The sequence below is a fragment of the Rutilus rutilus genome (assembly GCF_951802725.1).
Source record: "Rutilus rutilus genome assembly, chromosome: 10".
Taxonomy (NCBI): Eukaryota; Metazoa; Chordata; class Actinopteri; order Cypriniformes; family Leuciscidae; genus Rutilus; species Rutilus rutilus.
In genome coordinates this window covers 42,813,472-42,829,629 of record NC_140215.1, presented here as the reverse complement: position 1 = coordinate 42,829,629, position 16,158 = coordinate 42,813,472, and positions in this window count along the sequence as shown.

Sequence of the window (16,158 nt, the reverse complement as noted above, 5' to 3'; positions counted from 1 at the left end):
TGCTAATCAATGACTTGAAGATAGTTAACTCCACATCAACTACATAATTCCATCAATTAACCATTCAGAAACATGCATTCTACATGTTGTCACTTCTTCTTGAGTCTCTCCATAATTGCCTGACTCCGGTTTGAACATAAAAGACAGAACAGTTTCTGACATTTTAGTGCATGTGCAAGCTGCTAAGGATACAAGTTTTTGTAGCTCCGCCCTCTTCTTGAAAGGGGGTGGGGAGCAGCAGCTCATTTGCATTAAAGCAACACTAAGTAACTTTTTTTTTACCTTAAAATAATTTTTCCAAAATCGTTTTATCAAGTCGTAACAGGGTGAAAGGCACTTCTGGATTTGTTTGCAGCCCTATATCGGCTATAACCATACTATGCAAGTTTGCCAAACCAGGTCGCGTTTCTGTAGTTCGAATGAGACATAAGAAAACTACAAATTTGACTTGCTTTACGTCAAGCGTTACAATAGTCATTATTTAGTTTTTCTTCGTTTCTGATGTCGCAATACATCATACTTTAATGAAATCATGCAACATACTCTACCTTGTCTGTGGACATCGTTCATTCCAAAGCCGGTGCTGGATAAACAGCGAGCGTGCGTGCGACAGTCGGCTGCGGGCTGCGAAATTATTTACGACAGCGGTAATGGACAATCTGTAATTTGCTCTGGTCCCCTTCCTGTTCGCAGGAGTGATGAGATACTTAGTAGACTGTCCTCACTCAATGGCTAGTTGTCTAAGTGGTGTCCGCAAAATAATATAGAATTCATAGACAATTGGAAAAGTTTTTGGGGCAGACCTGACCTGTTGAAAAGAGATGGTATTCATCCCTCCTGGGATGGTGCTGCTCTTCTCTCTAGTAATATGGCACATAGTCTTAGAGCTCAAACATGACAATCTGGGGCTCAGGTCAGGAAGCAGACAGACTGGCTAAACCGACCGTCTGCTAGCGGCCTCGCGTCACCAAGGTCAGATAAATCCCATCACATAGAGCCTCTTTCACCTAGATATCATCATATAGAGACTGTGTCTGTTCCCAGAATTAGGACATACAAAAAAAAACTAAACCCATTCAAGGGTAAAAATTGAATTGGTGTTCAACAAATAAAAAACAGATGAACAAATGATAAAGCTCGGATTGCTGAATATTCGATCCCTTACTTCAAAAGCACTCATTGTTAAGGATATGATTACAGATTATAATCTAGATGTGCTGTGTTTGACAGAAACCTGGCTAAAACCAAACGATTACATTACTTTAAATGAGTCCACCCCGCAAGATTACTACTATAAACACTAGGCTCGTTTAAAAGGAAAAGGAGGAGGTGATGCTGTAATTTATAGGAATATCTTCAGTATTACTCAGAAGTCTAGATAATTCCTTTGAAGTGATGGTGCTTTCTGTAACTTCATGTAGCGTAAGTGATAAATCACGTTTGAGATTTGTGCTGGCTACTGTATACAGGCCACCAGGGCACCATACAGACTTTATCAAAGAATTTGCGGACTTTCTATCAGAGTTAGTACTGGCTGCAGATAAAGTACTAATTGTTGGTGACTTTAATATACACATCAATAATGAAAAAGATGCATTGGGTTTGGCATTTAAAGACATTGTAAACTCAATTGGAGTTAGACAACACGTGTAATGACCTACTCATCGTCGTAATCATACTCTAGATCTAATATTATCACACGGAATAGATGTGGATGCCGTTGAAATTCTGCAGCAGAGCGATGACATCTCAGATCATTATCTAGTCTCGTGTAAATTACACTTAGCCAAGGCTGCAAAGCCGACTCTTGTGTTATAGATATGTTAGACCGATCACTTCTGCTACTAAAGATTGCTTTATTAATAATCTTCCTGATCAGTTTCATCTCCTCAGCATCCCAGATAGCTTAGAAGAACTTGATATTGCGACAGAAATGATTGACTCTCTCTTTTCCAGCACTTTAGACACAGTTAGTCCATTGCGCTTAAAGAAGCTTCAAGCCCAGAAGTTTCCAAGCAGCACAGCAGTAATGGCTTTATGAACTTCTTCACTTATAAGATTGATAATATCAGGGAGAAAATTATAACTATGCAACCGTCTACTACAGTATCGCATCAGGCAGTACATTGTAGTCTCCCTGAGGAAAATCTTTATTAATTCATTGCTGTATGTAACCGTGGCGTGAGGTCACACTTGATCCCGACTACGCCACCCGGGTTGAAAACCCACGGAAATAACTTAACAGCAACACAAGTTCAAATAGACAGTACTGAATGGAAGAACGAAGACGTGACTTTCAAGCTCAAAACTTTTATTGAACAGGAGTCATGAAACTCAACAATCAACTTTAACGGTGAATACTATAAAAGAGGGATCACAATTTAATAAATATAGACATTAGGTCAATTATTAAAATCACAACCCGCCACCAGTCTTAAAACAGGAGTAACCAATCCTGTGGGAAGAAGAGGAAGAGTCACTGGGCCATGGACTCGCAGCCCTAAGAGCACACACCGCACGTGCACGGTTCTCAAGATCATTAAACAACCACTTCTAAAGAAAAGTGTAGTGAATAATACAAACCACTCTATACACCCAAATTAATACCCATGCAGTGCAGGAAATCTCACGCCACATGCAGTGAAGAGAGGAAAGGCCCAGAGGAAAGTACTCCCACACAGGCTGGCTCCTAAAACACAGGAGATATGAATTAAACTCTCCTTTCACATCACATTGTAATGGTCTAAACGTTACTTTTTGTATTATTGTATTTTAGCTACTCTTGTTGATGCCCTTGTGGGATGTGTTTGAATCACATGCAGTAACCACAGGAGCAGTTTGAGGGCGCTATTGCCTGGAGGACATATAAACTCAGCTACCATAGAGTAAGTCGGTTTACATATAAAGCACTTGGAAACTAAATGCAAAAAAGTTATAAACCTTCTAAGAGCTGTGTCTGGATGTGACTGGGGTGCAGACAGGCAGTCGTTAATTAAAATCTATAGGGCTTGCCTAAGGTCATCAATAGATTATGGTTGTGTAGCGTGTGGAGCAGCGGCAAAAACAATATTGGGAAAAATTAATAGATTACAATATAGAGCATTACGTGTATGCATAGGAGCAGTTAAGACAACCCCCATTAATGCTATACTTATAGAAGCAGGAGACATACCACTGGAGTTAAGAAGAGAGAAACTGGCGATGGCGTATTAGATCAGATTAAAAGGAAGCGGGAAAGAAAATCCAGCAAAATAAACAATACAGGAATGTTGGGAGTATTCCAAGTTTCAGGGGCTTGGGTTTGGATGGACAAGGGAAATGAGAGTGAGGGAATATGAAATGGAAACCTTAGATTTCACCACGGCCAATCCAGTTAGTAGTATTCCACTATGGCTTTTTCCAGAAGTAAAGGTTGATATTAATATCTTGGAAAAGAAAAGAGGGTGGAGAACGGAGGAAGTGGGAGTTAAAACAAGCATGTACATAAGAAACAGTTATTATAATTATTTAAAGATTTACACAGACGGATCCAAGAACAAACAGGAATGTGTGGGAGTTGGAATATATATCCCAGAATTTAAAATAAATCTCTCCAAAAGACTATCTGATCGGTTATCTGTATATACAGCAGAAATAGTGGCAGCCATTATTGCACTACAGTGGGTTGAAGAGGTCAGACCTGATAGGGTGGTACTATGCACAGACTCGTTAGCGGTCATAAAAAGTATTCAATGACATTGGTAAGAGAAGATCTACTAATAGAACTTTTCCACAGTTTATTTAGATTACATCGGGGTGGCATAGATGTACAGTTTTGTTGGGTGCCAGCACATGAGGGGGTTAAAGGGAACGAGATAGCAGACAAACTGGCTGAAGAGGCACTGCTAAAGGAAATAATAATTGTAATTCCACTAGGAAAAGGCGAAGGTAAAGCAGTCGTTAAGAAGAAAGGACTTGAAATATGGCAGAAATGGTGGGAGGAAGACAGGAAAGGTAGGAGATATTATAAAATACAAAAAATGGTCAGTATAAAGAATTACATGGAAAAGACCAGGCGAGAGGAAATTGTAATAACAAGATTGAGAGTGGATCACACAGGGCTGAATGGCACATTATGTAAAATGTAATATTGTACTGTACATTGAATGAGGTGGAAAGATGGGTGCTTAAAGATAAGGTTCAGGAGAATCCGTGTATCATTCGTTCATTCGTTTTTTTATTTAATATTGAAAGTAGAAAAATGAGAAAACAGTTCCTTTTTCGATTTTCATTTTATCCAAAACAACGAAAATCAAGAATTCAGCTTGATTTTTCGTTTTTCGTTCTGAGGTAGAAAAATTTATAAACAGCTGGAATATTCGAATTTTACACGTGGGCGGGAATGAAACGCTCCTTTCCTTTGATTTGTCAGCCGAAGATCTGTCCCGTCATCAGTTCTTCCCGTCATAAGAGTCCTCGCGTTGTGATTCTTAAAGGGATAGTTCGCCCAAAAATGATATTTAGCCCATGATTTACTCACCCTCATACGGTGACGCATTGCTGCCACATACATATTATTTTTCCCCCTCAATTATGTCGTAATAACGAGACCTTATGTCGTTTTAACGACATCTTTTCTCGCAATAACGAGATCTTATGTCGTTAAAACGACATCTTTTTCTCGTAATAACGAGATGTTATGTCGTTAAAACGACATCTTTTTTGCCCTTATAAGGACATGTGTAGTCATGTACAAAATATGCCTTTATCCACATAAAATTGACAGCCTATCGCGCCTTTATCACACGTTCAAAAAGCTTAAGCAAATATAGCAGCCCCCAATCATGCAAAATTAATCAATGAGGCCCTTTTTTGAAAATATATTTTATATAGGCTTTTTTATATTTTATTTATAAGTTTTTTTTAATATGATATATTATATAGGCCTAATAAGATTTATTTTTGTTAATATGCTATATCTTCATTACCTAGAGATATAATTAAACAAAAAGTAGTCAAAACACATCTAACACAACATAGCCTAAGTTGTTTATTTTTTACAACATTGTGTTCTTATTTTGTTTAATTAACGAAATGTCAATCTTCATCTTTATAACAGAAGATACAATACAATACAAAAATCTTCAAGATGTATAACGGATTTTCACCTTATAAACAGTCCTTTTTTAATGGAATAATACACCCTTATAAGAAAGAAAAAGCTTCAGTGATAAAGAATATGAACGCAATGCATTTAATTATACGTTAAGCGTTTTCCTTCCGTAGAAACCCTTTATTATAAAGAAAATAGGTGGCTCTTAACGTGTCTTTCTATGGGAGGATGGCATTGCGGTGCACAGCAAATATTCAATGCATTCAATGCAAATATTCAATGGTATTCAATGCAAAACAAAAATGAAAAATACAAGTAGCCAATAAAATAAACAAATTATTGTGGCATTAATTAGCCCATAAACAATATTTATTTTAAAGCCTAAACAAATTTGTTTAAAGAAAAACACCAGCGTTGTATAGGCTAAGTGTTTCAGCCCTTTTCAAACTGCCGCAATAAAATGCAACAGAATTTGATTAGTTAAACATGAAGAGGATTATCCGTCTGGCATGGCCGCTCGCTCTAACGTTAACCTAGATAAATGTTTGCTATTATGAAGCGCATATCCGAGTGTTTGTGCAGAGTGTGGAGCGCGCACTGCATGACGGCGCCGGTGCCATCACTCGCATTTTCCTATCAACAGTGGAAACAACTTAAAATACTCCATCATTTCTGGTCATACAGAAAATAATAATACATCAGTCGCAACTACTTTTATTTGTGTAAACTCACAACAACAAGAAAACGGTGTGCTTTTGTAAAATAAAATAAAACGAACAGGGCGCGCTTTCATGATCTCTGTGAATTGGAACGCGCCTCAAAAATGAACTGACAAACAGTGTATAGACAAGCCTCACAGACATGAGAAATATAACTATAAAGTTTATAAAAAAAAAAAAAAAAAGTCCACCAACGAAAAACAAATCCAATCGAAAGCAAATACGGTACCATCTGATAATGTAATCCTGTCTGTATGAAAGGCGCATCTAGGCTACATTACAGCGGAGATGTATGGAGATATGTATGCAGGCAGCCTACACTGAAAAGACTAGTTCATTAATAAACAATTAAAATGCTTCGTTATTTTTTTCAGATACATTTATTATATCATTAGCCTATACTTTTGCCGGCGCTTTTGCAGCAAGTTTAATGCTTGCGCTTGAGCGCGGAATATAGCCTATAGCCTACATGCACCCAGGATTGAATATAAACGTGCGATTAGTCCTAATTGCTTAAATGAATGACTACTAGTCTAGAAAAATCCTTTAGTCTATGGCAACTCTAATCAATAGCCTAATATTTGACATTATTTCGTTAGTAATTAGTATCCAGCTCTTCACATTTAATTAGTTGAGCTAGCATAATTAATGAACTAATAAAATAAAATAAATTTTAAATTAAGATACTAACCATATATTTCTATATAGCATTGCTTATTCCACCACACAAAGGACTGTTTATAAGGTGACATCCGTTATACATGTGAAGATTGTACGCTGTATCTTGAAGATTTTTGTATTTATTGTATTGTTCTTCTTCTTCTGTTATAAAGACGACATTTCGTTAATTAAACAAAATAAGAACACATATGTTGTAAAATTTTCTGTTTTGTGTTTTGACTACTTTTTGGTTAATTATATCTCTAGGTAATGAATGAAGATATAGCCTATTAACAAAAATAAATCTTATATAATATATTATATATATAAAAAAAACTTATAGGCCTATTTAAAATATTTTCCAAAAAGGGCCTCATTGATTAATTTTGCATGATTGGGGGCTGCTATATTTGCTTAAGCTTTTTGAACGTGTGATAAAGGCGCGATAGGCTGTCAATTTTATGTGGATAAAGGCATATTTTGTTCATGACTACACATGTCCTTATAAGGGCAAAAAAAGATGTCGTTTTAACGACATAACATCTCGTTATTACGAGAAAAAGATGTCGTTTTAACGACATAAGATCTCGTTATTATGAGAAAAAGATGTCGTTTTAACGACATAAGATCTCGTTATTACAAGAAAAGATGTCGTTAAAACGACATAAGATCTCATTATTACGACATAATTGAGGGGAAAAAAATAATATGTAAGTGGCAGCAATGCGTCACCGTACCCTCAAGCCGTTCAGATGCATATGTCAATCTTTTTTCAGACGAACACATTTTCAGTTATTTTAGAAAATGTCTTAGATCTTTCAGTGGTTATAGTGTGAGGCTATGGGGTCCAGCTCGTTGAAGTCCTTCACAAGAGTAATCCATCCGGCTCCAGGGGGATAAACGAAGGCCTTCTGAGGGTAATCCGTGCGGTTTTGTCGTAAAAATAAACATATTTAAAACTTTATAAAACGAAAATAACTGGCTTCCGGTCGCGGTCGACGCGCGTTCACGGAGATGGATGCTGGCATATGACGTAGGACGTTGCGTAGAAGGCGTCGTGACTAGAACGAACGTGACAGCGCAGCCAGAGAGCAGAGCAAAACAAAACTCTACGTTCACGTCACGACGCTTCCTACGCTACGTTACGGTCTACGTCATATGCCAGTCCAAGTGGCTACAGTGGCTCAATCTTAAATTTATCGAGCCACGAGAATACTTTTTGTGCGCAAAAACAAACAAAAATATGACTTTTTTCCACTATTCATTTCCTTCTCTCTGAGCCTCGAGTTGGTTTACGTAGTGTTTAAGCGTAGCGCGTCTGTGTTGCACGTCACCACGCACAAAAAGTATTCTCGTCGCTTTATAAACTTAAGATTGAGCCACTGGAGTCACTTGGACTATATTAACGATCTCTTTAATAACTTTTCTGGGCCAGCAAGTTTCAATCACTTAGAAGCCTATGGAGGAGTGATCCAGCTCTCAGATTTCATCAAAAATATCTTAATTTGTGTTCCGAAGATGAACGAAGGTCTTACGGGGTTGGAACAACATGAGGGTGAGTAATTACTGACAGAATTTTAATTTTTGGGTGAACTAACCAGTGGCGGATATAGGTGGGCCTGGTGAATATACGGAGGGGCCTCGTTTTTTTTAAGCTTATACACACCTGATTCCCGGGCTCCGTATTAGAGCTTTCACACTGCGCGCGGATGCGGTCTGGCGATGCGTTCCAGTTGCGGTGCGTATATAGCAGTGCAGAGATCGTTTCCGCACCGAGTCTATTTCTTCTGTGCTGCACGCGCTTAATTAAAGTGACAGCGCATGGTTCGTGGTCAAAATGAACACAGATTGACATGAAAATATAATAATCTCACCATAAATGCGTTTAATTTAATTATACTCTTTTTCACAGTCATCTTTTTTAGGCTACTTTAAGACCGGGGTAAAGCAAGGAAAACTACAATTTACCTCAACAAGGCGACATAATGAACAACCTTGTCTCATTCGTGGAGGTGAAAAAGCAAGTTATTTGTGACATGCAAGATTTATTGTTTTAAAACTTAAATGCAAAAGAAAAGGCATGAGAGTAGGCTGTTTTTGTCAATTTTAAGTTTTAATTTAAAATCTTTGCGATTTTAATATAGGCTAGCTAGCTAAGTACTACTACATGGTTAAATATTTTACCACTTGCTTGAGCAACTTAATATATCTATAGAAGTAGCACTGAATAATACGTTGTTTAAATTGTGTTAAAAAACGTTTATTAAAGAGTGTATGCGTACAAAGAGAATCGCAATTTTTTTAAATAGGCTATAAGTTGCTGTATAACTTCTGGATTTGAACAGTGAGTAAGTAGCCTATCTCAGTATACTTAAGTAAAAGTACAAATAACCAGAGACATATTTACTTCAGTAAAAGTAGAAGTACCACAATGAAAACCCTACTTAAGTAAAAAGTACCTGATTTTAAATGTAGGCTACTTTAAGTATTAAAAGTAAAAGTACTTGCATTAGATTAGCCTACAATTTATTCTCTTAATGTCTATATTCTAATAATTAGGCCTGTAACAATATGAAACCGAAATCGCGACACACACACAATTTGAACTGAACATTAGCCTATACAATACCTACACCACAAATTTAGTTGAGGATAAATTCTTTAAAATTGGGCAATCCCAGCATTATGGACGTTACATTTGCAGTAAAAACTTGAAATATAAATCCTCAGAAAAAGCATTTAATACATATTAAAACTGTTTATATATCCATACTCCCTTAATAAAGGAGTCCAGACATTAGAAAAATATCAGTCCACAAACACATGCGTTTTATATTTATGAAATAGGGTACACATGCCATAACGGTCGTGACACACACAAAAAAGTATTAAGTAATACTACAAACCGGATGAAGAAGGGTTGGCTCTCCACAGAACATAAAATATTAATTTTATTTTTCGTGTTCGCATTTATGAGAAAATAAGCCACTAACGTTAAGTGTCTCACGATCCTCCTCCTCCTCAGGTATGACATGGTCCAGAAGTATATCATCATCTAGACGTGTTTTTTTTTTTTTTTTTTTTTTTTTAAGTGTGTCAATGATAGCTGTTTAGCCATAGCTCAGTTAGGTTGCCGCGGCGACGGAAAACTTTTGGTCCGAAACGCGCCCGCGGTGTTGCGTGATAGCATCACTGGACTGACACGTGATATGTTGACATAATATTTTTATTTTGTAGCTATTGTTCTACGTATCTACTGTACATAAATGTCCTGATTGTCCTCAGGAGACTATTAAAATGAAATTACTTATTAATTCATTATTATTAAAATTAAAAATTGTAATTGTTTTTATTAATCTGATTGGGTGGGCCACCAATCAATCTGGGTGGGCATAAATCCGCGCCTGGTGAGCCCAGTTTGTTTTTCTTGCTGTTTGTGGAACCTGGGCTGTCTACAGAGACCACATTTTTTTACAGTGTGTTCAGGGGACAGGCAGCTAGTGGATGGTGAGGAGATGTTTGTTGTATGTGACAAAAAATGTTTTGGCCTAAAAAACGCATGGCATCGCTTAGAGCACCTTTAAGAGCAGATGTGCTTTTCCTATGGCGGTTTGCTTTTATAACGGCAGATTTGCCAGGCGCGCGCCAAGAGCGGTTCCGAAGAGACGTTCTCGTCAGGGCCGTAAAAGAGAGAGAAGTGACATTGGGGATGGAGAAACACACCCAAATTTGCTTCGGTTAAACAGGTGTATAATAATTTGGGTAAATGTGTAAGCTAGATGTACAGATGGTGGACAACCAGAATGAGACTTTTACCACCGCCGTTCCCGCGGCGGCAAAATTGGGATGTGTATTTGCTGCCTTTTACCGCTGAGTGGCGCTGTAATCACAGACTTTGAAAAGTGTCAGTTTATTCTCTTTAGGATGTAATCTGCCGCGGCAGTAATCTGAGCTGAGGTCACAGATAAATTCAAGATAAATATTGTGGTTAAACGAATTCAAATTCATTAAATTGAATTAGAGACACACGTTAACACGTTAACATTGTGTGCCCAGTTTTTCTAGAATTTAGAAAGGCTATGTCAATAGGTTACTTGTCATTTACTTCGTGTTATTTTAATGTGTTTGTAGATTTATTAACTGAAACATAACAGTGAAATAAATTAAAATAATTTACCGTAAAATTAAAACATTTTCAGGACTTGCAGTTACTAACCGATGTTAGTCGGTTTAAGCATTCTTTGTTATATTCATAATTAAATAGGCTTACATGTTGTTATGATTATCAATTGAATTATTTAATAAATAATCAACCACAATGCCTAAACTGCCGCAGCAAAAATAAACCAGTCGTTCGCGAAATGACTAGGCTATACCGGGTGGCGCAAGTGACAGGGCAAAACAGCAGCAACTGCGGCATTTTAAAAGGTAAGTTTCCTATCTGTTTATTAAAAAAAAAAAAAAAAGAAAGAAACATGGCACAAGATCTTGTAAAAAAAAAAAAAAAAAAAACTTTTTTCATTATTTGAACAAAAATGAGACTGATTGAATATGTAAAAATATAAACAAACAAAGCAGAGAATAAAACAAACTTTTAGGGAAAAATATATAGGCCTATTATGCTACAACAGAATTGGTTAACATTAACGAAAGTAAAATATGTAAAAATACATTTAAAACAAAATAAAACAAAACAAATTCGTGGCCGAATTCAAATCGATTCAAATCCCAAACAAACAGTAGTAGACCTATTTAGAAGATAGCTCTGTGGTCAATGCATTAACAATAGCCTCTCGGAGCTTCTAACGATCTGAGATCGAATCTCAGTGTAGCCGACAGTGTTTATGTTTTTCCGTTCTTGATGCTTAAATATGCATCTGTTTATTAAAGTCAATCGTTTTGTTTAATTATCAATTGTACATTACAACATAAATTTGCTACATTCCAGTTGAGCCGCTGCAAAGACGACACATCTGATGAAGGAAGACTGTCAGCCGATTGCACCAGAAAATGAAGATGATGAAGCTCGTCTTTAATCTGCTAAATTATTTTTGTGTGTGTGTGTGAATCATTCACGAGATTGAGATGACTGACAGTGATACCCGGCCATAGCAACGGAAGACATTTTTCAAAACAGATCGAACAAATCAGAAAAATACTTTCAATACAGTATTGCTTTCAATTAAAAAATAAACAATGAAAATGTAAAAGAAAAAGAAAATTAATTAAGTTTGAAAACCCATCGCACATTTCAAGGTATGAATAAAGTGTCGGGACAGTTTATTTATTTAAACAGGGTTGCATCGATAGAGTTTATTCCCTTTGTGATGCAAAATAAGAAACACAGAATCTTATTCTTGCAACATTTTAAATGTCTATTGTCAAAGAAATTGCAGCTACATTAAAAAATTAAAACGGTACAAAACGAAAAAAGTTCAAAGCAACATAAATTAAGAACAGGCGTTTTTCTTTGCCTCTCTCTCGCGCTGGATATTTTTTTAGTAAGTTTGGTCTCCCTCACTGCGCGCTGCGTGTCTTTCTCGAAATTAAGCATTTCAGCGTAAAAAACACCATACAGCTGATAATATTGTATATGTCGCTGTGTGTCATCCACACAAATCACGAAAGAAAAAACTGTAACAAATAGCTTTTGTTCCTTCAAAGATACAACATGCCTTGCTGAATTCACCTTAAAATAAAACGAGGTGGGTCGCGAATTAAAGAGCTCTGTATCTGCTAAATTGAAATTGTGTGTGGAAAACCTTTAAATACAATCAATAAAACTACAATATATAGGCTAATTTAATAAGATATAGGGCCTACTGTAGGCTACATAGGCTATGGACTTTGGGAGATTTTGAAATTAATCCTTAAAAGAATTTTGCCTTTGCCTGCTCATCAGGCTGGCTCCGACACTATTATGAAAGACGGAACATTAACACCTCTGTCCTGCACCCCCACGATAAAGCAACTATTGCCTTCTCCAAACCCCCCACAGGCTAGCTGAGTTTGCAAAACAAAACAAAGAGTTTGCCACTCGTCGTGTTGTGCCAAAACACTTAATTATAAACTTCAATATTTCATTCAAAACAATCTCAAAACGCTTTGTGACATTTTGAAAAGCTGTGGATGCATTACTGCCACTGGAACCATGAACGCAACAGAATACTAGTTCTGATTTTATTGTTTGTCGTTTAAACGTCATATATATATATATATATATATATATATATATTTTTTTTTTTTTTTTTTTTTTTAACAGAACTGCTTTTGAAATTACGATTGGAATTATTATAGGCTACAGAAGTAAAGTCATTGTATAATATTTGTTCCTAAGTGTAAAATGGAAATGCATGGTAATTTTATTTTGTAAATAGTAGGGGTGTCTTGACTATGGATTTTCATAGTCGAATCAGAATCGTCAAGTCGACTAATAGTCGAATCATGTGTATGGGGGCGGGGCTTTAACATTTCAAAGCCGCGATGTACAGAAAATCACACAAAGATATAGAAGAAAATGTATAAATACATTTTGCATCAATAAAACTAAGAAATAACATAAATAACTCCAGAAAGCCGACACTGCAGACAGGATTTACATTTCACATGCAAATCAAATTAAATCGGCTAAATTACTGGCTGTGCGAGCATGCTCTAAGTACAGCATAACATCGATGCACCGAAAATGCGATCATGGTTTTTCTGATGCTAAATCCAGCCTTGGAGAATATCCTTTCTGATGGTGTACATCCACACTTTAGATTTTCTTATCCCAGACATTGTTAAAGATTTAAATCCTTGCCGCCAAGACGCTCCTCTGTCGGTCACGGATTGAAAGAGAAACTTAAATCGGTCGCGGGGTGTTTTGATTTATTCACGCACGTTAAAAAATATTTATTAAAAGCTTCTTTCTTTGCACATTTTTATATACAACATTATCATAATAGGCTGAATATTAACGTATTGACAGAAACCGGTAGTTCTTTGTGAAATCAAACATTGAGCGCCCTCATATAGCCAAAGTTGCATGATCCTCGTTTCATAACACCTCTGCGAAGATTCGACCGTGAGATCGGTAGTCGAATCAGGCTCCTCCAATCGAAGCATCGAATCTTCGACTATTTGGGGTCACCCCTAGTAAATAGGCTATAAGCAAATAACTATGTTTTAGATCTAGACAAATCTCTCTGCATCAACAATAGACTATAAAATGCATTAATATGCTAATATAAAAATATCAGTAGTCCAAGTTAGTTCGGGATTCGAACCCGTGTCATCTAAATGATCGTTACGTAAGTTCAACCACTCGGCCACGATTCGCTCGTTGCGACATGACCTAACGTTCCAGTGTGTGTTTGCTCACACGAGCGAGAAGCGCTCTTCATTCAAATGAACGCGCCGCCGCGTTTGTCGAACACTAATTCAACATGCCAGAATAAAACCTGGCTTTAGAACAATGCATAGCGCCACTCGTCGTGGTGTGCCAAAAAAATTACAATAATTTAGTTTCATTTATTTCAGTGTTAATGTTTGAGTTAAAAAAAATCCTCTACAAATTAAATTAACACAAAGTCGGCTATAAGAGTCCTTTATAGGCTACGCAAAAAAATAAGGGCTTACAGTCTTAACATTTAGGCTACTTTGCTTAAATTCGATACATTTATTTTCAGTAGGGCCTAATAAATTTGTAGGGATGTAATTTCAGTATGCTTTACCAACGCTATGTATTCAATTAAAGTTCCAAGAGGTCTGGGGTGCGTTCTCCGATAACGTTGTCTCTTAGCGCGCTACGAAGACTCAAAAGGTACACCTTAACTACAGGTATACATTTCCTACGTGTGTTCTCCGAACTATACCTTAGGATGTTGCTTAAGGTAAACCTTCTTAAGTTCGACCTTAGCAGGCGCTGTCCATGGTGGAGGCGCTGAATAGGTTGAAATCGATGCCTCGATGATCGATTGTGCGCTCTTTCCTTCACAGCGGTATAGGTAAAGTATTGAGAAAACAATGTTCTTTATAAAGAAGCGTTTTAGAAATAGTACAAACTGCATTTATCGGGGCTCATTGAAATATGTACATGCAGAAATAAATATGAGTATGTGTTTATAATTTAGCAAGTGTGCAATCCCAAACCCTCACGGCCATAAGTGTGTTAATGTTCTCCACAACGTATGCTGATTATCCACCAGCCATGTAGTTGACATACACTAACTGGCTCCGCGGACGGCGCCGTCTTTGATTTAAAACAAGTACTCGCTGTCTTGCTGCCATAGCTATAAAGTTTGTGTAAACTCATCTTACTTTATATAGACTCCTAAGCCTTTTCTGTCAAATGATTCGCCAGCTGATGTGCCTTAGGATAGTAATTAAAAAAGCTAACAACCATTAGTGTATGGAAACTTTATTAATGAAAACACTTCCATACACTGGGTGTAGGCTATAACAACTTAAGTATTTTATGTGTAAAATTTTAAAGTAAAGTAAAAATGTAATTTTAATACTAAATCAGATTTTATATTAAATGTTCATATAAAATTTTCTATGTGTAATTAAACTGCGATGTAAAAAAGCTTTTTGCGTAGTGGTGGCCACTAGCGGTATGAACCGTCAGCAGCGATAAGGTATAGCTAAGAGCGCTCCAGACCAACCTTACGGACGTATGACTTACAGAAGGTATACTTAACTAAGAAGGTTTCGGAAACCACGTATTAACGATAAGGTACTTCTTAAGGTACAACTTAAGAACGACGTAGCGTTAAGGTAGTTTCGGAGAACGCACCCCTGGTCTCTATATTTCCTTCCCAGCTGACACTAATATGCAAGTGCACAGCAAAAATCACAACTTGTGCTTGCTGCGAACGCAAGTTATTTAAGGTGTCTCAACTGTACACAGTCTACCCTACAATGTGAATTTGTTACAAGGTTTCATTTAATTAAATTAATGTGCAGCAAATTGTACAAATAGAGTCTATAGGCCTACTATACTGTTGTAGCCATTAAATAATCTCATTTAGTATCATATTTGTTAAAATATTATAATGTTATTTTTTTCCATCTATGTTGAATATGAAAAGTGAACAGCACGAGTAAGATAGGATGCATTATATCGAGAGATGGATATGGAGTGGGTCAGACTTGATTTTGACCACTTCATTAAGTTTTGTTTAGTAGAAAACCTCTCTTTAAAGTGAATTTCGTTTTCTATAAATTGTATCTTAATTTTAATCAATTTTTCATCAACCACTTGCCTGGATTTAATAAGTAAGAGAAGCAAATATAACAGACACTAATCATGGAGGCGCCCGCGCGGTCACTTGCATTGCACGTCAGCTGGAGCGCATCTCATCCTCCTAACTTAACGAAACTCAGCGTATGCCTCACACAGACATGATAAATACATCAAATACACAAAGCTTGAAATGTCTTCAAACGAAATAATTCAAAACGAAAAGAAAAAGGCTACTCTCTGATTATGTCTTTATGTGCATTTCTCTCTAGGTGCGTTCACTACAAATATGGCGATCGTCAACTTCATCTTTGCAGTCGACACTGTCAGAAAACACTAGTTTATTATTAAAAATCAATGCACACATCACTGGATTTACAAATACACATCTTGCTTGTTGCACGCACACATTATGTCGAAAAAACTAAATATTATGTTGAAATAACATTATTATTAATAAT